The sequence below is a fragment of the Dermacentor andersoni genome, chromosome 3 (assembly GCF_023375885.2).
Source record: "Dermacentor andersoni chromosome 3, qqDerAnde1_hic_scaffold, whole genome shotgun sequence".
Lineage (NCBI taxonomy): Eukaryota > Metazoa > Arthropoda > Arachnida > Ixodida > Ixodidae > Dermacentor > Dermacentor andersoni.
Window position 1 is genome coordinate 181,386,160 of NC_092816.1, and position 21,996 is coordinate 181,408,155.

The 21,996-nt window shown below is 42.3% G+C and overlaps 1 long non-coding RNA gene across 1 annotated transcript; it reads right to left on the minus strand.

Moving 5' to 3' along the window:
• Window positions 1-13,674: 13,674 nt before the first annotated feature.
• On the minus strand, window positions 13,675-21,292 carry LOC126524442 (uncharacterized). Its single transcript, XR_007597960.3, has 4 exons — window positions 21,129-21,292; window positions 19,577-19,612; window positions 16,728-16,932; window positions 13,675-14,013 (listed from the first exon to the last, which is right to left on the minus strand). It is a non-coding gene; the product is annotated as an uncharacterized lncRNA (long non-coding RNA).
• Between the last annotated feature and the right edge of the window lie 704 nt (window positions 21,293-21,996).

Sequence of the window (21,996 nt, forward strand, 5' to 3'; positions counted from 1 at the left end):
GCTGTCAAACGAAAAATAAATATATATTTAGGAAATACAGAACAAAATAGAAGCCTACGACCTACAGTGTTCGATCGTCTGAGGTTCGAATAACAAACACCGCAGTTGTGAAGATCGTAACTTGCACCGTAGCTTTATATCTTTTGTTTTTTCTTGCAAGTTTGGCTAGTGCTAGCTGGGACATCCTATGGACGCACCGTTTCCGTCGATGTGCAAGATGGCACAATGTTGCTTCGTGAAGACAACGTCAGTAAGTTTTTACGCGTTTCTTGCAAAAAAAATCATTAGAGGCCTCTAGGCATGCTGTATACTAGATGGGCGTTACTGACAAATAATGAAGAACATACGTAATAAAAATAGGAAATTGGTATTTTTATTTCTGTCTTTCCTCCAAAATCGCTCTAACGGAGGGCAAACCTCCTCACCTCCCTCTTAGGTACATACATTGTCATGGTAATTATCAAAGGTGCCTATTACACGAATTTCACTTCCAGTGTATGTCTGCAAAGTGACTTCCAAACAATTCCGAACCGTCAGGATGGGCAAGACCAAGTATGATGAGATACTTATTTGTTAGCGTCAAGTGCAGGACTAATCAGTTTAAGTGCTATCATGATCCGCGTCTTGCCATACTGTGCCGGCTCATGTTTCTTGCGTTCAGTCCATTTCGCTACCTCGGTTGATTTCAGTGGGTAGCTGGCGTGTCGTCACCACATCATCACAATGTGGCATAGACATCCCCACAGGAGTATGCAGCATGTGAGGAACACATAGTAGACTCGAACGCATGGCAGGGATGCTCGTTCGATACTCTCTCGCCAGCCAGAAAGGGGAGCGCATGCGCATCTTTCTTCAGCCACAAGTCCCTGCACTTGTGAAGGCAAACTGGTTCACGACTTGTAGCTGTCGCCATCTCAAGCGTTTCCGTGATTAGTGTTTTTGCTGTGCTGGCTGTCTAGAAGATAAGAAATGGACGCGGTTGCTTACAGGGAGCAATAGCGGTTGCTTCACTGTTGCCCTCTGTTTCGCTAGAATAACGTTGCACGGCTATTTTCTTATAATTTTTCCAGCAATCTGTTGCCGTAAAATCTTTTTCTAACATACCGAAGGAGTTCCGAAAGCTAGAAACAAGCATGCACCTGCTCGCTGCAGTAAGGTCATGCGTCTCCCATGAATGGCCCCTCACCAGGTTTTGGCCACCTTAAACAAACAAGCACTGTGTGTACATGACGCTCTGACGGTTGTGTCAGCCTTAAGAACAGCTGTAATTTCATCGCAAACGCCGCGCGCCCTGCCTATCGAGGAAACTCGCTACCAGCCACGGAGTCACGGTAACATGTACAACTGCCTTCTTAGAGGGCATGTTCTCACCATGATTAATATTCGGATGCGAAAGGCGCAATGCCACAAAAAAAAAAAACGTCAGAGGAAGAAAAAAAAGAGGGAGGCGGGTTCGACACCGCATTACGTCCTTTGGCTCTTGTATGGGAAAAAGGCACAGATTGCCTATGGATTGAGAACGCTAGTGGACGCAGAGATAGATATAGAGTATCTTTGTTGACAATAACGTTAGCCTGCAGATGGCATTATAACCAGGCAGTTAATTTCTTCTATCTCCTGCAATAACGAACCAAATTGAGATATTATTTAGGTAAAACGCTCATTAGTCCACATTGTACAGCTTACCATATACAGGCATAGACATTACCAAAATTTGCAACGCAGCCTGGTGACAAGCCCTTCAAGCTCGCTGCTACTAAGACATGCCGCGTTTCGAGCGGCGCATCATCTCCTGCCGGCGTAATGCCACGTCGTTCGCATTGCTCGCCCTTCGCAAGGCCGTATCAGCTGCCAGCTTTAGAAATACTGCGAACATAAAAAGTGCGTGCGATATTTTACAACTAGCGAGATAAGGGGACTATGTTCTAACCTATGCGCCCGCGCAAAGTTTCTCAGCGATTTCTTTTTTCGGATTTATTCGCTCGCATCGGGGTTGGCTACTTTATCTCTGGCGTAAAGCTCCCTTTCGTGACATAGTACTAGAATAGGCAACCGTTATTTCGCTACGTTGTCCTTTCATATGAACTTGTTACAAGTCGATAAAACCTAAAGTAGAAAAAAGTTTTGTCACGGTTGACAAACATGTTGCCTCGAACACTGTTTTTATAGCGTAGATGCCATTCCATTGTTGCTTCTAGCTAATTGCGCTTAAGCATGATTCTACGAAAGTCAGCCCTAGTTATGCTAACATAACCATGCAGTCAGCGCTGAATAACATGCGTCCGAAGAAAAGATGCAAACCATCCTGAACTTCAAGGGAAAATTAGCAAGGTGAAAAAACAAAGGCGTAAGTTAACGTCGAGCGACAAATATTTAGCATAAATGAAAGGATTTAGAGAGGTTGTGTTTGACACGGGCTAGCTGGCAATGCATGGCACAGGAACACATGAACACAGAAAGACACACACGACGCTAACTCCCGACAATGTATACTCGTAATGCCAAGAACACATACACCGAGGCGTGTACAGAAAGAAAAGGAAACAAGCAATAGTGTCGTATTGTTGGAAGTGAGCGCCATGCTAGTCCATCTTTCAGAGTCCTCGTCCTCCTCCCTGTGCTTGTTTCGCCATGTGTCTGACACCCTGCGTTCCGAAAGATGCAGTAAATTTCACCGGCTACATACGTTTAACGGCCGCTGAAGTCATGACGATCTAATCTTTCATACGTTTTCTCCAGTCGATCGGATTCTTGGCCGAGTTCAACTTTAAGAAGACTCCGTGTTTTTTCTTTGTAGCTTTGCATTGACCTATTCGATGTGGTTACTCAGGCACACATAGTCTGTAACTTGTTTTCTGTAGGCACCACCTGTGATTGCTAAGTCGGGGTTTAGTTGGGGTTTAATGCCGCAAGGCGACTAACACCATGCTGTGCCAGTGACAAGACAATAGAAAACGCAATGTTAAAGCATGTAAGCCGGCGTTAAATGATACTTGGCGTAAATAACCGGTTGCTTCTAAAACCTCGAACAAGTTGGTAAATGGCTCTAAATGGCCAGTAATAGGGCAGGGTATAGAGGTATACGTAAATTATTATTGTTGTGGAAAAGCTTTGGTGTCTGTGTCTCGATGTGTGGATATGTCATAAGGATGTGTAAAGAAGTTTGCGGTATTTTTCGCAAGTTGGCGTGTTTTCTTTTCGGAACAGAAAATGGTTTGTAAGATGTGTATGTCCAATCAGAAGTCGACGCAAGATCACCCCACAGAAGCGTTGCTGGTGACTTCACGACTTTCACTCGCCAATTACGACTTTAGTAAGATATAGCTTGTTGATTATACGATTTTCAGGCATAAGTGCTTCCGAGGATTTCTTTCTACCCGCGCTTATGCTAAGGAGGTTAGTGAGTTTGGCAAGTTCAAAAGCATCAGCAGCAGTTTATCCAGAATTTCAATTGAAATAATAAGTAATTGATCACAAATAAGTCCTGTTCTTCCTGTGACAAATTACGCGGAATTGCTGCAGGTAATTGTGTATCACTTCAATTCGGGCTGATGTTTATCGAACCACCTATATAACTACCTGATTTGCAAAGCTTCCGACGTGAGCGTAGCACGCTGATGTTTATCCTGCCAACAATAAATTCCGTTCTTTTTTTTTTTTTTTTCACGTTGGCACGGTTCTAAGCAAATGCAGGTTTTTCTTCGGCGATAGAGAGTTGAAATATGTATAATGCGTTAGCTGAAACATGGTTGTCTTGGACGATGAGCAGCAATGAAGCCTTGGAATGTGACCGGTCGCACAATGCCCATTCTTGTGAACATGATACCACAACAGGTCTTAATTGGTGTTGCCAATCATCAGCGTACGTACGTTGTTCAATTTACGTGTCACGTAAAGCATCGTGACATAATCCTGTGGCGCTGCTCTCGTCAACCTAAGTATTTGTCAACGTTTTATGTAGACGACAATTGTGTACCAAATAATATTACTGTAATATTTCTGCGCACGAGTCTCCTTTTATTAGTACACTGACATTCCCCAGATAAATTGTGGTTCTGCGGGTACATGTCGTAATGACACCACATTATTAAATTTCGGATTAAATTAGGGACCTCGAAACGGCATACTTTGCGGCCGAAGATAGGTGAACTCGCCATGTTCTCATGCTAAAATTTTAAGAGCACTCTGTAGAATCTAACCGGCAGCTGCTCCAATGCAAGTCGAAGTGATTCATCAATAAGGAGATAGGGCTAGGTACCATTTCATGTAACTATCCCTCCCCGTGGCGCACAGAATCTTAAAGCGCCTTTTGCTTTTAATAGTAAAGGTAATATTCAATAAAGCCGAACAGGTGCCGCTAGCACGCGGTGCGGGTAATGTCCCTGTTCATTAAACAGAGTGGCGGCATTATTTTCGAAGGTTGTCTACTCGCCTGCATTGGTGTAGTGTAGTAGTTATAAAGCATTCAGCGCTTGGAACACTCTTTTATGAAGTTCACTTTACGTAAATAACGCCATTAATAGCCGTAAAAAAGTAGTCTGGCACGCTCAAGAACAATATATTAACGATTCAAATAGCATAAAGTGCGCCACGGAAGCAAGTGCCAGCGAAGCGTCAGAACCTTTGCAAGAGATGGCGCCACCATACCACACATTCGACGAGAATACTGGCGCGTGATGGCGCAGACTGCGCCCTAACTGCAGCTCACTTTTCAACTAAGCACACATGATATTTCTTGCGCTGGCTGTGTTCCGAACGCAGTGGCGTAGCTAGGTCGTCTGGCACCCGGGGCCAATAGGTCTTCTGTCACCCCCCCCCCCCCGAGTGTAGTCGAGGAAGGCGAGGATATCAACAATTTCTGGGTGTCTTCAGACGTAGATGACGTAGCTTCGTGAATACGCCAAAAATGACCGTTTTTGAAGAATGGGTTTGTCGAACTTGTGCAGGTTTCCTGAAACAGCACTCATTTCGCGAATTTTTATCACATTTGACAGTTTTGCTGCAGCGTAAAATATCTGCGTTAGCCTTAGTGGGTGACGGAACGCTAATGCTATCCCACGCTCAGTGCGCAGCGTACAGCATTCTCAGAATTGCGGAAAACAGCTGAACGCTAACACAAACGGCTTCGACGCCACGCAAACATAAAAGTTGTCCAAATAAATGTAAAGCGTGTCAAACTAATCAAGATCAACCTAGTCGTATGCTGTAAATGCATTCCGCATACAACCAACGACAATGAGACCTAGCATATAAATTTTTTTTTCTTAATTTTAAGTTGGGGAGCCATTCGTGTCAACTAAAGAGTACTATCCAAAATGCGCAGTCCATGGCGTCTGAGATAGGAGAGCGAGAGTGTCGCATGGCGCGCGCTCTCATATCACAAAAGTCAAGCTCTGGTGGTACTGCTCCTGCTACAGAGTCTAAACCTCCGAAATTTCGAGAATAAATGTCGGACACACGACCCAATTACTACAAATGCTTTGTTTTCGAAGAATCGTGACACAAATCTATAGCGAATACAAGCATGAGTGGGCAGCGAATTGGCGTACAGCGCAGAACCATTCATTAGAGATCTCAAATATAGACATCGCCCATTACGATGATTGGCGCCATGTTTCCCAACGCAAGCCTTCCTTTACGCACCTGATCGTTGAACGTTAAATCCGGTTAAATTGGAGGCTCACAAGAACATAGGCGGCTTAGTTACTCGGCATGCGTAGTGTACATAAGGCAACCCTAACGCAAAATCGATACGTTTGCTACTTTACGCTGTAATAAAACTCTTTTTTTGTCTCTCCATGCGAATGTTCATTGACGGGTGTTCACATACTTCAAATAGGCGGAACTAGTTGAAAGCAAAATAAAGGTTTAATGATTAGGTGTACTGTTGTTTTGATGTATTGGCTATTCGATAGTTGGTTTTGACATCTGTTCGTTAATACTGAGCACTTTCTTTTTCTATTCTGCACTGAGCGTTTCCTTAGCTCCAACACAACGCTCCCATATAGTGTTAGCGATGTAGTGCCCAGTTACTGACACAACCGCTTGAGTTAATGCGGGCTGACTGCTATTGTTTTCACAGCTTCTTTTGCGAATTAAATTGGTTCGGTAATTGAGACAATAAAAAACATGCTCCAAGGTAACTGTGCTTCTCGAAATGCACACGGCCTTCCGTGTTCGCTTAACAAACATGTACAATCGGGCTCCACGTCTGCAGCCCAAGGTGGTGGTCCGTGCTCCGACACAAAAGACAGCCCCGCCGCGCCAGGCCGCCGCGGTGGCAGCGCGAAGTCGCAGGCCTCGCGCCTCACCCTCGAGTCCGCCTTCCCTGGCTCCGGTGGCAGAGAACCTGTCGCCGGGGTCGCCATCGGATGAGCAGCGCATGCTGCCTCGGCCACAGCTCAGCCCTCCTGCATCGGCGCCAGAGATTCGCCGTCCAGCAGAGGCAAGCCGCGATTCATTTATCGATCCATAGATCGATCGATTAACTGATTGGTTAATTGTTTCCTTTCCCAGTCAATTACGGGAATAAGTTAGACCTCCCAGGGTTGATTAAGATGCGCATAAATTTAAGTACACGAGCGTTCTCGCTTCTCGGCGCCACCTAAATTCGGTCGCCGCCGCCTACCCAGGTAGCACAAAAGAGATACCTAACGTTTTCATAGCGTTTATCCAAGACGATAAAAACGGGTTAAAGAAGACACGAATGAGAGAACTTCGGCGGGAAAACGTCGTATATCTCTGCTAATGTCCGGCTTAATTACTTTCTTGAGACGATCTAGAACAGGTCTGCAAGACGTATTCGAAAAGCTGGTCTAGAAATAGGATTGGGAAAGACACAAGTAATCCCTTTGCCAAAACTATTCGTAACCAATTGCTAAACGTTTTTAGGACGTTATCAAAAAGCTGGTCTAGAAGCGGTCTTGAAAGGTTTACGATCATCTGAAGCTAATTTTCGCGGGTGAAGGGTGCGATCAGAAATCGTTGTTCAAAACACGCGTTTAGTTTCGCCTCACGCGACTGGCCTATGCCGCGCAGACGTCGTCAGCCGCACCCGTTGGCACGGCCTAGGCCAATCGCGTGAGGTGAAACTGATCGGGCGTTTCGAACAACGATCTCCAATCGCGCCCCAGTTGAGTAGAAGCGTCGGTGTTGACTGTAAGAGACATGGCGCAGTGCCAAGCACTGTTCCCCGCATGGCCGGCGCATCCTCTACCAAGTCGCACGAAAATGAGCCTGTTAGGAATAATAAATCCGTAATACCGCCTCTAGTAAGCTACGATGCTTACAACCACAATGGGAATGACATCCTGCAAAGAACAAATGGCCACGCGTCTTGGCAGGTGGCCAGACCAAGCCCTTCATGCCAAGAGTGCATGAAATGAGAACATTGTGACAAAGCAAAAACACTTTATTAAAATGTAGAGCTTATGCAAGATTCGAACAAACTGTGTGAGAAATGCAAATAGAAGTAAAAGTACATCAACAATGACAAAAGTCGCAGAAAGGATCCGTAATGAACTCGAAAGTGAACATTCACTAGCACATAAACAAAATTCCAAGTACACATACAAAAATGAACAGAAAAACCTGGAGTGTACTAAAGTGTCTAATTTATCATAGTAAAGTGCACGTGCTATTAGATGGACTAGAGTTATGCAGAAGTGACATCGGAGCGAATGGAAGAAGTAGACTGAAAAATGCAAGAGTATGAATCCGATGGTAACTGCCTCCAAGCAATGTTACCAATCAGCTAGAAGCTTGAAAAGAGCACAAAAAGAAATACCACCGCATACCATCATAAAACAATCCTGTGACAGAAATAAAAAAAATGGGAACAATGCGAAATTGGAAATATTGCCTTTAGGGTATATCAAAGAAGGTACCCTTACAAAAAAAATTGTTGAAAGGTTATTGACGTATCATTGTTCAACGTCAACAAATGACCTTGAAAGATCATTGGGGAATTGTTGAAACATCATTGAGGAAATTGTTGACAAGTGTTGATAATTGGCCCGCGACATTCACTGGAAACATCATTGTGGCCTCTCAATTTGAAAGACCATTGGCATATCGTTGAAACTATGGTGTACTTCAATGCTGAAAGCCCATTGAAGCATTGTTGAAGATGTGTTGTTTGTCAATGTTGAAACCCAATTGACGTATTGTTGAAATGTGTTGTCTGTCAATGTTGAAAGCCCATTGAAGCATTGTTGAAGCTCAAAATTGAAAGCCCATTGAGGTATTGTTGAAATGTGTTGTTTGTCAATGTTGAAAGCCCATTGAAGCATTGTTGAAGATGTGTTCAGTCTCAAAATTGAAAGCCCATGGACGTATTGTTGAAATGTGTTGTTCGTCAATATTGAAAGCCCATGGAAGAATTGTTGCAGATCTGTTGAACATCAACACAAATTATGTTGAAATCCCTTTATGCCCCACTGGGTATTTAGCAGTTTAAACCTGCACTTACCTTAAAATACTGCTGAGCTATGTTGCATATAAATACCTTTGATGTCACGTTGGTATGTTTGCTGTGAGAGGATAGGGATAAAATTTAATAACAGCCGTTTTGTATCACACGCCTCTGTCACCCTGGGCTCAAAACATGCTCCTAGATTGCCTGTAATAAAACATATTGCAAAACTGCTAGCAGTACTATTATGCCACTTTTTTCAATTGTCAGAGTGAATGGTCCTGCACAAAATCAAGAGTGCTGAACTGATGCAGACAAAAACCATTTTTCTAGGTGAACTGTTTATTTGTAACCAAACATCTGTGTAAATGTACAACCATTTGTAGTTTGAGAACATCAGAAACTTCTTAAAAACTATTGCACAGTACAAACTTCCTGCAGCTTGACACCATAACAAAATTGAATACTGAAGGTGTAGTCTGTGCGGCCCTCAAGTAAAACACATTTCCCAAAAGAAATAAATTTTAAACAATAAATACCTAAATAAATAAATGTAGAAGCAGACTGACATGGCTGTCAATGAGAACACTCTATTAGGGAGCCAGTGGTACTATACCATGGCATGATTTGCTTGAGCCCACAGCACTCAAATGAGACCTGATATGCAGGGTGGTTATCTTTAAGTTTCATGGAATTTATTAAACACGGACTGTTGCAGCTAACATAATTCTAGATACAGAGTGCCAAACATTACTTGCATGAGAAATCAAGACACCATAGTCAGCTAATTAGGAAAAACTCAGTTCCTAATAAAGTTTTTGCGAATTGTAGACGGTAATTTTACAAGGTGTATGCACTAAGAACGAACTTCCAGAATGACACCAGTAACGAGACACATGCCATCAAACTGGCTGTAGAAATGCACTGCTGTAGCACTTTTTTGTTAACAAAACGCACTGTTATGCATTGAAGCACAATAGTAACCGGAATGCCCATGTATTTCTCTCACATTTATGAAAAAATCTCGCAACTGGTGTCATCCTGGAAATTAATTTCAAGTGAATATGTCTTTCAACCTCACTGGCTACAATTTGCAAACTGAAAAATGTGCCCTGATGTTTAAGTGAATTAATAAATTTATGAGAATCAGTTTAATAATTCCATTTCTTGTGCTAGTAATGTCCACCTCTGAATAATCCAGCTCAAGAACAAAAATTATGCTACCTGGCACAGACAACTTTAAAAAAATCTGTAAAACTGAAAAAGGACCACTGTACAATCCTTATTTGTTGGCTGAATGGTGTGTGCCAATTTCAGTAAACCTTACATACTTCTTAAATATGGCACTCACAATAAGTGATGCTTATGGGAGCAGTTTATTATGCTGCATTGCTGTTGCATGATACAGTTGCGTTTTCTGCCATAACGTTCCTGCGCAGGTCATTCCATATCAAGCGACTTATTCACATTAACTACTTCAGATTTTTATATGAAAAAAAAAACTATTAGTGATGTGCTGGAATAAAACAAAGTTACTCCTTTTGTGAGTTCAATTTTATTCACTGTCACAAAAAAATAACGAAAGAATTCAGAAAAAGATATGGTTTCATGCAAACATGAAAGGCACATCATTGCCATTACCGGAGATTTTCTGTTGCATTTTAAATTTAAGCCGACTTATACCTATTAATTTTTACTCATGTATTTTAGATAGCAATAAACCATGTTTACAAAGCTATGTAAAATGCAGTTTTTACTGAACTCTGACAATGGCACAGATGCACATGCAGGTGTGCGATTCCATGCCGAATCGACCAGTGTTTTTTTGACACCACACATATAGCTGAAACATTGCCATGTGTTTACTAGAGTTCAAAACTCGTTACCCACTTTTATTAAATTTTGCCAGATATTTTGTAGCATTTTGGTGACAGCTTAGTTTTCCTGCTTAGCTGAGCTAGAGGACATCAATCAACATTCTTTTTCAAATGCACATTGTATTGATCGAGGCCTTCAAATGGTGTGCGTGGAAATACGGTGAAGTGATGCAACTGCCAAAATAGCCAATTTTTCAAATATTTGAATACTTCAATTGCTTTTGGCACCGGCAAAAATGAGTCAAATTGCAATCCGTTAGATTTCTTTTTGTAACGAAAAATTCACAGGACAGAACTTAAATACAGAATGGTAGCCCAGGTGACATAGTATAGCAAAAAAATACGTGCAGCTTTGAAGGTTGAGCTGATCGCCTGTAAAAAAAAAACAAATTCTAATCTTTTGCAAGAAGCTTCATGTTGAAGGAAAAAACAGCTTTCGTAGTTGGCCAAAAAATATGTGATACATTATTGGAAAGCTCTACATGTCTGCTATGCATGTGTGAAGTTAAAGAAGGCATTATTTTTAAGTGCGAGAAATTCTTTTTTGAAATTTTGTCAGCACCCGACTTTTCTTGGATGTGCGCACAGCTTGCCGGCTGGGAATGCACACGACAAAGCTGGCTTTGTCTCCACACAGATGACCGAGAAGCGGTGTTAGGGTCTGCATTTTATTGCCAAGGGCCACATGCTCTAACGCAACGAGGCTTGTGTTTGGTGTGGGCCAGGTAAACCATACAGCCATTGCACATAAACTATCAAAACGAGGTCTGTTAGAAAAGTATCTGACCTTTGGCTGAAGAAAAAAAAAACTGGCATAACTGGAGCGTTGGAAACCTAATCACCCTCAAAGTAGTCTCCTTGGGACTCCAGTCACTTCTCCCAGCAGTGCTGCCATTGTTAGAAGCATTCCGAGAAGGCCTCTTTTCGAACGGAGTTTAGCTCAGCTGTCGTTGCAGCCATAATGTCTTCTGTTGTCTGAAATCGCGCTTCTTTCAATGGCCTCTTGATTTCGGGAAACAGCCAGAAGTCGCAGGCGGCCACATCAGGAGAGTAAGGAGCCTGTCGAACTACAGGAGTCTGGTTATTCGCCAAAAAAGTCTGAATCAAGTGCGAGAAAAGCATTGTCGTCATGGATGCGCCAATTTCCTGTTGACAACTTCGGTATCTTGCGCCACACAGCATCACATAGGCCATGGAGGACATCCCTGTAGTAGTCTTTAGTGATTGTTTGACCCTGTGGTGCGTACCCGTGGTGTACCACGCGGCGGGAGTCAAAGAAAGCAGTCAGCAACACTTTAACGTTGATGCGCACTTAGCGGTCTTTGGTTGGTGATGTGGAATGCTTCCACTGTAATGACTGGGATTTGGTTTCCGGGTCGTAAACATACCCCCAAGACTTGTCACCAGTGATTATGGTGTTCATGAAGTTGGGGTCACTGTTTGTGGAATCCAGCATGTCTGTGAGACTTCAACACGAAGTTGCTTTAGCTCCACCATGAGCAGCTTGGGAACGAATTTCGGTGCAACTCTCTTCATGGCCAAATCTTCAGTGATAATGGAATGTGGATAAAATGTGCTGATGCCCACCTCTTCCACAATTTCTTGGATAGTCACACGACAGTCCCACATCACCACGGGGTTCACTTCGGCAATGACCTGGTCATTTCGGCATGTTCATGGCCGACTGGAGCGTGGCTCGCTCTCCACCGATGCGTGGCCGTCTTTAAACTGGTTGTACCACTCCTTAATGTGTGTGCTGCTCATAGCATAGTCACCAAAAGCAGTCTGAATCTTCGGAATGGTTTCCACTTGGCTGTCGCCCAGTTTCTGGCAAAATTTGATGCAGTAGCACTGCTCCAGTCACTCCGCCATTTTCCTTGCAATAAAAAACCGACGAGAGGACTGTGTACTACCTCATTCAAATGCTGCGTCCCAGCAAGTCACGCTATTGGCAGGCAGGAAAAAATTCGTGCATGCGCACAAAGGTTCAAGGGTGGCTGATGAAAACGCACTTGTTACATATTCATCAGGTGTTTGCAAAAAAAGGTCAAATACTTTTCTAACAGACCTCGTACGTATTAAATACGTGAGGGAATCCTGCAGTGCTAAAAGATATGGTTCGTGCAGTTTAAAAAAAGAAATATCAGCTATTATGTAGACAGTAAATCCAGAAAGAGCGCTGATATTGTTTATACAAAGCATTTTAAAGGGCATGTCGCAGTGCAATGCAACATAGAGGGAGCAGGACACTTTGTGCCCTGCTCCCTGAAGCCCAATGACGATGCAAGTAGAAAACACCTTCATAATTAGGACTGAAAACCTACATGAGTACGAATAAATTCTTGTGGTCTTGTTTGCTGCCACTGTTTCAGAGCCGGAACATGCTCATCTATAAAAGTCATATGTGCCATGTTTAGTCTGATGTGGTCAGACACCATAGGCAACCACTTGCGTTCATGTTAAAAAAATACGAATTGAGACTGCAGCTGCAGCGCTAGACGTCACCTGCCTTCGCAATGATAAAAAAGGCAGTCAGTTTGTTGAATAGTTCTTGTGGCTAATTATATTAACAATATTTCCTTACTAGATGACATGGCTTCATATATTTATGCTGTATGTGTGATCCACAAATGAACATTATAAAAAATAATTTATCGCACTTAAAGAATAATACCTTTTTGTTACTTGTCACATGTATAGCAGACATGTAGGGCTGTGTAACGATGGGCGACATATACTTTTGTGCCAACCACCAAAGCTAATTTTTTTACTTCAACACGAAGCTTTTTGCAAAAAATTTGAACTTTACAGTTTTTTAGCTGATCAACTGAACCTCCAAGGCATGAAATATTTTGCAGCTATCCCAAGTCAACCAGTCTGATTTTATATTAATTTTGTGCCTTCTGTATTTCCCTACGTTAGAAGAAAATTCAAACATTGCAAATTTTCGCACTCACACCACTTCAGTCTCTTGACATGAACACCATCTGAGTATTTGGATCATGCAATTTCCCTTTCAGAAGAAACATGTATCAGTGCCTTTTAGCTTAGCTGGGCAAGAACAATAAATTTTTGCCAAAGTTCAAAAAAATTGTTGCGAAGGAAAATAAATGGGGAGCAAGAGTTTGGAGCTTCAACTATATCTGTGATGGTCAAAAAAACGTTGGTTGGTTGCCCTGGAATGACTCAAGTGTATGTACGAAAGCAAATTTTTCATTGTATCTACTCAAAATCAAGCAAACTTGAAATGGTTTGCAATAATGGAACAGTTCTTGACAAAATTGGGTGGTTTGGCATGAAATGGCTTAAGATACTTAAAAAATATATTAATAAGGAAACACTTTCCTTACTAGAACCATATCAAAAACTAACATAAAAATGTAGTGAACTATAACAAAGCACAGCACTTGTATTCTGGATTGAGCAATCCAATGTGGACTTCTCAGGAGACTAGCATAATTAACATAAATAAAATTAACATAAAAATGTGAAGGCATAGAAAGGCACAACATTTGTAAGCTCATTTGAGAAATCCAAATTGGGCCCTTCAGGAGACTAACACAGAACATAAAAATGTCGAGAGTTACAAAAGCACAACACTTGTGTTTTGGTTTGAGCTGTCCAACTTGGGCTCTTGAGAGGTTATTGGTCCCATGCGAGAAGCGAGGCCACAGTTCTTTACATAGGGCATGTTGGTACCAGGCAATTTGCGACACGTGAAGCCTGCAAAAACAAGAAGCCAGAACAAGTTTTAAAAAGCAACTTCCACATGCAAAAGAATGGCATGCAATCTGCCCTCGTTATAACGAAATTGAATTATGTATTTGTGTTGCTTTAGTCCAACTTTCCACGGGTACAGCTTTACAGCATGACCATTTAAATTTATTCAGTGCGGCACAGGACTCCACTAAGTGTCAAATGCAGGAAAGGGCAAAGAGGAACAAAACACTGTAGCAAAATAACTTTATGAATATCCTCAATGTCAAGGATGTGAGCTTTGCTTGCTGAGAAACGAAATGGTGAAACAAATTCATGTCGTTCATAAATAAACCTGAACTGACAACTAAAATTATTTCTTGTAACTTTCATAATTAAAATTTGCTGCACTTCACTGTGCTTTTCCATGCTCCAAATACAATACTGTCATGTCACTACAACTGAGTGTAGCTTCATTTGATGTTAGGTTTCCCGAGTTCACATGCAATCGGAATGTACTTCTCGCCTTATAATGACTTAAGACTTTCTACATTAAAGAAGGCACTGCTTACAGTGAAGTATGTTTTCTGCCTCGACGACTGAATTACTGTTATAATGAGGATTCCGAGTAGTGCACCAAGCTGCTTAGCATGACACATGCAGAATGTGACAGAGACGAAGAAATGCCGTCTTTTAAGAGCCATATGCGATAGGACTGACTTCTTTAACCCTTTTAGGGTTCACTGCCGTACATCTGTGGCTGTGATGGAACGTTCTGAAAAAAATCTGCCTTTTCAGAACAAAGTGTTGCCTAGCATCCCACTGGAGGTGCTGCAACCTTCTGAGACTTCTAGAAAATATTCTTATAGTGCTGTCGCTCCTTGGGTTTCTCCAAAACTGATTTTTCACCTAGCTCCTTGGTGTCTATCATTGCAGTAATTTGGGAGTGTTGCCACAAGTTTTATGTAAGTTTCATTACACAAAAAAATTATGCTGCTTTATCCTGCATAAAAAAATAAAACATGTAAAACTGCAAATACTGAAATGGTATTGCCACTTTATTGTTATTTAAAAATATTATGTACCAGTTTATTTTCTCGGAATGTCACTCTGAAGAACTTAAATCTGCAATAAAAATATTAAGGGTGTGCGAAAAGTGATTTTTGAGGCTGAACCGAATAATGCTAGAAGCAAGTCAAATAATGGATAGTTTCTGAATAATGAACAGCTGATATCACAATTAATGTAAGATGAGGCTCACATCCTAGTATTATTAAAGCTAGCAAGTTTCTGTCATTGTTATGTTATGAAAAGCTGTTTATTAAAAGCACAAATGGAGCAGCAGAAAGTTTCTTCACATGCACAGGACTCTTCAGTAAGCATAAATGATTGCTGTACAGCCTCTAAAGTACAGCTACTGAAGTAACGTAGCCTGGTCTGCTATTACAAGTTGTTACATTTTATGTCTACACTATGTTATTGGAGGTGAAAATTTACCGTACTTTGGCTCAAATTTCATGTTTTATTGATGTTTCGAAATATTAGAATACTCGCATTTACAAATAGTGACCATTCAAAGACTAAATTGAATAGGACACTATTCAATTCGAAAGTTTCGAGCATTTGCACACCACAAAAAATATATAACTCCTAAATTAGAGAGGCATATTTCTCCCCAAAATGTGATCCTCAACGGGCTAAACAAGAGCGACAGAAAAGCCCATTCATCTTTTTGATTAATTTAAGCCCATAATCTACTTGGCAATGGTTCATAATAACCCTGTTAACAGGTGGGTGAAGTAAGGAAGCAGGAATCAATTCTAACAATTTCAGAATGGGAGTAGCGGACATGTCCGATGGTCTGTAAGAAGCTTTATACATTAGGCCCCAAGAGCCTATTCTCAATTTATTGAAGTATGTGGGGAAAAGCCACATAAATATTTTTTTCATATCTTAGAATACACATAAATATTTTTTTCATATCTTAGAATACAAAGTGATAAAGTGTGCGTTAATAAATACGAGTCATAGGTTAAGTGCTTAGAATGAGTAAGCGCCCACTAAACGTAGTACTGTTGACAGCAATGCTTGCAACTCTGTCCCTGTTGTTTCTTCGATTGAAACAACCAAAAGAAAATTGCCACACCACTCAGGTTCCCTCTGCTAAAAGGCTGCTGTCTGGCATCACATGGACCTCCTTCAATATAGGAGCAACCTTAATTCGATGTGGTCTGTTAAAATTGGTGAAACTACTGTTTCACATCTCAGAACCTGGAGAGCTGTTTTGACTTCTGCAATTTGGTGAACGTGCTCCTGCTCGAGCTGAGCAGTAACCACACTTGAGCATACCTTCTCCGCAATTCGCGTATTAGAATAACATTTTCAGGCTAACTAAACATGTCCTCCATGCCAATAGATTTGGAGCGTGCTTCACAGACAACTATTCCTTGCAATGACAGCCAAGTAACACTGCTAATGTGCAAATGCAGCTCATTTTATGTGGTGGAGCCACTAAAAACTTTCAGCAGTGAAGGCAGCTTTTAAATTTTAGAAGCATTTGAGTATGGCGGCATTACGCACTTAAGATCGTACGAACAGTCATTCCAAATAGTAGGCTATTGTCGCACACAACTGCACACACGGGCTACTTGAAAGTCGTTTGTTATGCCAATGGCAAGTTCACAATTTTAGAAAAAAATGTGCATGTAAAAATGCAACCAGAAAGGACATATGGTACTTGCCTATAACAGCACTGACCCTGGTGGGGTCAAGAGCCTTTTTTGCCCCTTGGTGTTATTTCCAAAGCCCAAATGGCCCATGAGCTCCTCCTCTGTGAACACATGGTGAAGCAAGGCCCTTGCAAACTTTCCTGGTCCACCATGGCAGGCCGTGGTAAACTTTGCCAGGATAACCTTCTCAATGTGCACTCCTTCAACCTATGTGAACCTGCATGTTTAAGTAAATGTTAGCAAAACAGTTTTAAGCCTTTCAAGCACATTCACACAACAGCCCTACTGCAAATAAATTACAAAAGTACCTGTTGTAAATCTAGATTGCTAAACTTGACTTCTTACAAGCTTCTTATGCTGTCTGGACGCCGCATGTTTCAGAAAAACAATCCAGCACAAACAAGAATAATAAATCAAAGTATCCAAACATCTAGTACTTGAAAAAGGGGAGTACCAGCGAAACACAAATGACACGCACACAAGGAAACGGCATTAGACACGGACGGACGTTGGGACGGACCAGCGTCCGTCCCTGTCTAACGCCTTTTACGTGTGTGCGCGTCCTTTGTTTTGCTGGTACCCCCCTTTTTCAAGTTCATCATGCACCAACTGGCCCAAGAGCTTGCGCTAATGCACATCTAGTACTATTTATTGTGATTACCATTCTTAGGATACTTCATATTTTCAGGTGTTTGTCTCTATTTTCCCATCCATTTGTGTCAATAGGTAGTCCATGGTCTAATGGGGAGATTGGGCTGCTATGTTGAGGGAAGAGTTCAAAATCAACCGTTGGAACAGCTTGGGTGACTGGGTATGCGACCCTGGGCATATGCCACTTTTCAGTGAATCTCCTTCCCGCTATCTTGGGCAACTGCTGCTGCTTGTGTTGGCAAGCAGCATTAGGAGCTCAAAGAGGGACATGATTGTCGATCATTACTAAGATTACCTCTACACGTCACGTTAGCTTGCTGTGCTGCAGAAGTAATATGTGAGATTCCACTCCACTGTATGAAATGTACACAAGCTGCAAGGACAGTATGTGCGAACCACCACCTCAATTAAATTAATCGACTCGCAAAGCACAGGCTGCACAAGATCACGGAGTAAACTCAGAAGTTTGTGGACAGTCAGTTGATGTCCATGTCAGGGACCTCTAGGGAAACTCAGTCATTTCCTCGATGTGCATCATCGTGCCGTCATACATTGTATTACAATTCTGTCTGTCTCGTTGTACCACCGTTCTAATAGTCATCAGGTATCACCCCAATTCAAAATATAAATAGACACTTATATCTACTGTTTATTTAATCTTTATGGAGAATACCTTGAGCATGAGTTTTTGCAAAGATCATGAATTCTACAGCTTAAAGGAGCACTAGAGCAAAATTAAATTAATTAAATTCTGGCGTTTTAAGTGCCAAAACGACAATCTGATGTTTAGGCACGCCTTAGTGGGGAACTCTGGACTAATTTTTACCAAATCAGGCTGCAAGGTACCTGGGCAGTTTTGTATTTCACCTCCACCAAAATGCGGCTGTTTGATCCTGTGACCTCGTGCTTAGCGGAGCTGTGCCAACACCCCTAAGCAACTACGGCATGAAAGCACTAAAGAGAAAAATTATTTTAGATGTATCTGTACATGACCTTTCTACAATTCAAGAGATTCACTCATACCGTGACAAGAGGCTGAGTAAACTGTAAAAGCAGCAAGAGGAAAGATTGGTGGCAGTGCTGCCTTGAAGTTACCACACCCGCTTGCTGTGACGTCATGGATTTTGATGTCTGTTGAGGTGTAGCAATTTTTTTTTACAAATAAAGATGTTCTTCATCGTATTCCAAAAACCCAAAATAAAAAGCGTCGGGAACTTTTACAGAACCAATACAGCTCAAGTTTGAAAAAATACTTGGAATCCATGATGTGACAATGAGGTGTCAGCACAAAGATTTTGGGGCGATACCCAGAAAATTGAACTTTGAGCTTTATTTTCTCTAATAATCAAACAACTACCAAGAAAGTTACAGAAGTAGTTATTTAAGACGCTTTATTTTAAATTCATTTAGGGTGTCATTAGTGTCCCCTTAATACAAAACAAGGAATGCACTTGGCTGCGTAATAGGTTAACATGCATCACTGGTTCTCATTAAGGTAGGATTATCAGTATAGCAAAGGGCATGCACTGGCTGCTCCAGAGGGGAGCCCTTCCACTTCCCCTCAACCTCACAATTTCCAATTTCTTTATGAGCAGTAATGCAATTTCTGTATCTTAACGAGACATAATGCCAAGGAGATTAAAAATGCCATGCTGGCTACAGCATGTGGTGACCGGCACTTCACACCGTCCAGCTCGGCATCAATCTTTTTGGAATTTGGCCCTTGAAATACAGAAAGCCCCGATCACTGTTCGTTCTTCAGCCAACTTTCTCAAAGGGTGCTGCTGTTCTGGTTTGATACCTCTAGCTGTGCACTGCTGTATGACATAGGTCATAATACCTTCGTTCTGGTAAAACTAGAAAGATGTGCACTCATGCAGACCACTAATGTCCACACTAAGTTTCTGAACGCCCCTCTCATATCAGGCATATACACTGAAAAAGGCACATTCCGCGTTTAATATGTTCACAAGTGACAATGAAATTCACTCCCAGTCCCGGTGCAGTGGCAAAGTCCTTAAGCTGAGTGCTTAAAGGCACCATGTCTCCTAACGAAGGCACTCTGCACCAATTGATCACTGGAGCAAATGCGTTGCAGTTGCATCAGCAATGTTGTTGTTTTTTCTGCTTCCTGCAATACATTTTCACGGTATCACTGTATTTGATCATCGTGACGCTACAGAATGGATGGCCAAAGAATTCACTTTTACCGTTCCAGCTGGGGCCTCTCCCAGCTCATTTTGAATCTGAAAAAAGATGCCACTATTAATACGTGAAGCCACGATGCAGCAAAAGCGACAATCAAAAGAGCTACATGGACCATTAGGCTGACATAAATGGACGGATACAAATGACTAGTCATTGAATACACTAAAGTGTGGCCGCTCTTCCCAATGGCAGTGTGAGCTTGTCAAAAAATTTATTTCACATTCCTCTAGTTAGTTTAAACATTATTTCCACGCATCTACTTAACTGTTATGGCCACATATTAACGGCAGCTTTTCATATAAAACCAGTGTTACATTCTTTTACTCCCCGTCTACCTGATGCTACTGAAGTTTTGCTTACTCTCAAAGAAAGAATTTCACAGAACTGCTCTTTCGACAAAGCATTATTCCAAGCTTGTGGCAAAACGTGATTTAGTTCACAACGATGCGCTCCCCTTTCAATCTGTTCACTCTACAGTGCTCTGATCCAAAGCAAAAATAGCTTTTCGACATAACTAGCTACTTCTATGGTCACAAGAAACAATGCTAATTATTGATGTTTATGTTGCCGATAACGTATACATGCCGCCTCGAAACACAGTGGGACGACAACGCAGATATGCCAGGCATCTCGTTCCTTTACTGATTTTAAAACTATTGTTAAATCAGTTACTGAAGTGCGAAAAGCTGCAATTTCAGGAAATTACATTATTTCGAATGTTGTAGGACCTGGAGTGCCATGAAATCTGCCTTTCCGTGAATGCAAAGAGCGCCTACGCGAAGCCGTTTGGGCGAAGCACTCGATGGCGACGAACGGAGAAGATGAAAAAATAAAGTTGAATGCGCGCGACCTGGGGGAAAACAAAACGCACGCGGTTGGCAATGCGTATAACTCGATGATTTCGCAGCACTCTGTGGCATCACCCCTATTGTATCTCACGTATCGCATGTACACTCTTGAAATTCTTTATTATTATTGCGCGACAGCCTCCTCTGCGTTTTCCGATCGCGCGAACATCGGCCGCACGGCGTGTCAGATAGTGGCCTTGAAGCACCGCGGAATCACTCGATCCTGAAGGGTACAGCGCAACAGAATACACTTTCGCCAATCCCACCGCACCTCCCCCCCCTCCCCCTTTTGCTGAAAGCTCGCTCACACGCCTTGTACTAGCGTGGCGCAAACGAAATATCTTCGATTACAGTACAGATCGGATGGTTTCACGTCGCATTGTCTTGCGCTCATTAATAAGGCTAACTCAATCGGGGCTCGAACACCGTATCAGAAATCATGGCGTACAACATGCCCTGTTTTAGCTGGCACCACATAGCTGCCTTCACCACAAGCGGAGAGTAAAGTTAAACCAGGACAAAGCTCCACGTTATCCACCACAAATCTAGTGCTGTACAACCCATTCTCGCAACGGAAGGATAGTACTAGGAATGAAAACTAGAAAAGAGGCGCGCGGAAGACACGCACAAGCGCTGAAATCATTTCCCCGCTTCCTTTCACCGCGTCGCAATGGACGAACAAGGGGAATTCGAAACACTCACTCACCCTTGATGTCGCTGAGTCGGAGGCGATCATGGCGATCTTCGAGGCAACAAGTCCATAAAAAGCGAGCAACACGCAGGAATATTCCAAAGATGTCACAGCGAAGCACACAAAGAACACAGAAAACGCAGGAAACTCTCAAGCAAACGGCTTGCACGAACTCGCCGGAATGCCCCAAGCATCAACAGCGCAAACGCGCAATCATACATGTACACTCATACAAATACACGCTTATATTATCATAAATTGTACCATTGGATAATAAATTATGTAATTTCATGTTATTACTGAACAATTGTTGCGATTTGCAAGTGTATAAAAGTTTTTTGCTTCGCTTCTTTGATGAACTACTTTCTTTAGCGCAGTAACGCAGTGCACCGGCCGGAGCTAATGGCATGCGCGGGAATAGGCGCCAAATTCAAACGTCACAAACGCCGCGCTAATTTGTGCGCGCACAGTTTTCGTCGTTTGGATTAAAAAAAAAAAGTAATGCGTGCCGCAACCATGCGAACTGAACTATTGGCCAGAAAAGTACAGAAACGTCGCTGTTTGTGCTTCTTATTTCGACGTCATGGCAAACTGCGGGAGGTCTGTCGTCCCATTCTTTAAACATTTGTGCGTGTGCTCCTGCGCTGTGCGATTTGTCACCGAGAACGTATAGCAGCGCAGATTGTGCTTGGTGGCCGAGCAGATTCCGAACACATTCGCCAGGACCCCGTCTAGGTCACAGAAAAGAATTTGGCCTCCATGTGAAATATGAGCACCATGTCGTACATATCGGCCAAGCTTTTCGTTTCGTTCTGTATAGCGCGCTAACGGGTAAGCGAAACGCACTCTGTAAAAACGATGTTCACTCCTTTCTCCGCCGCAC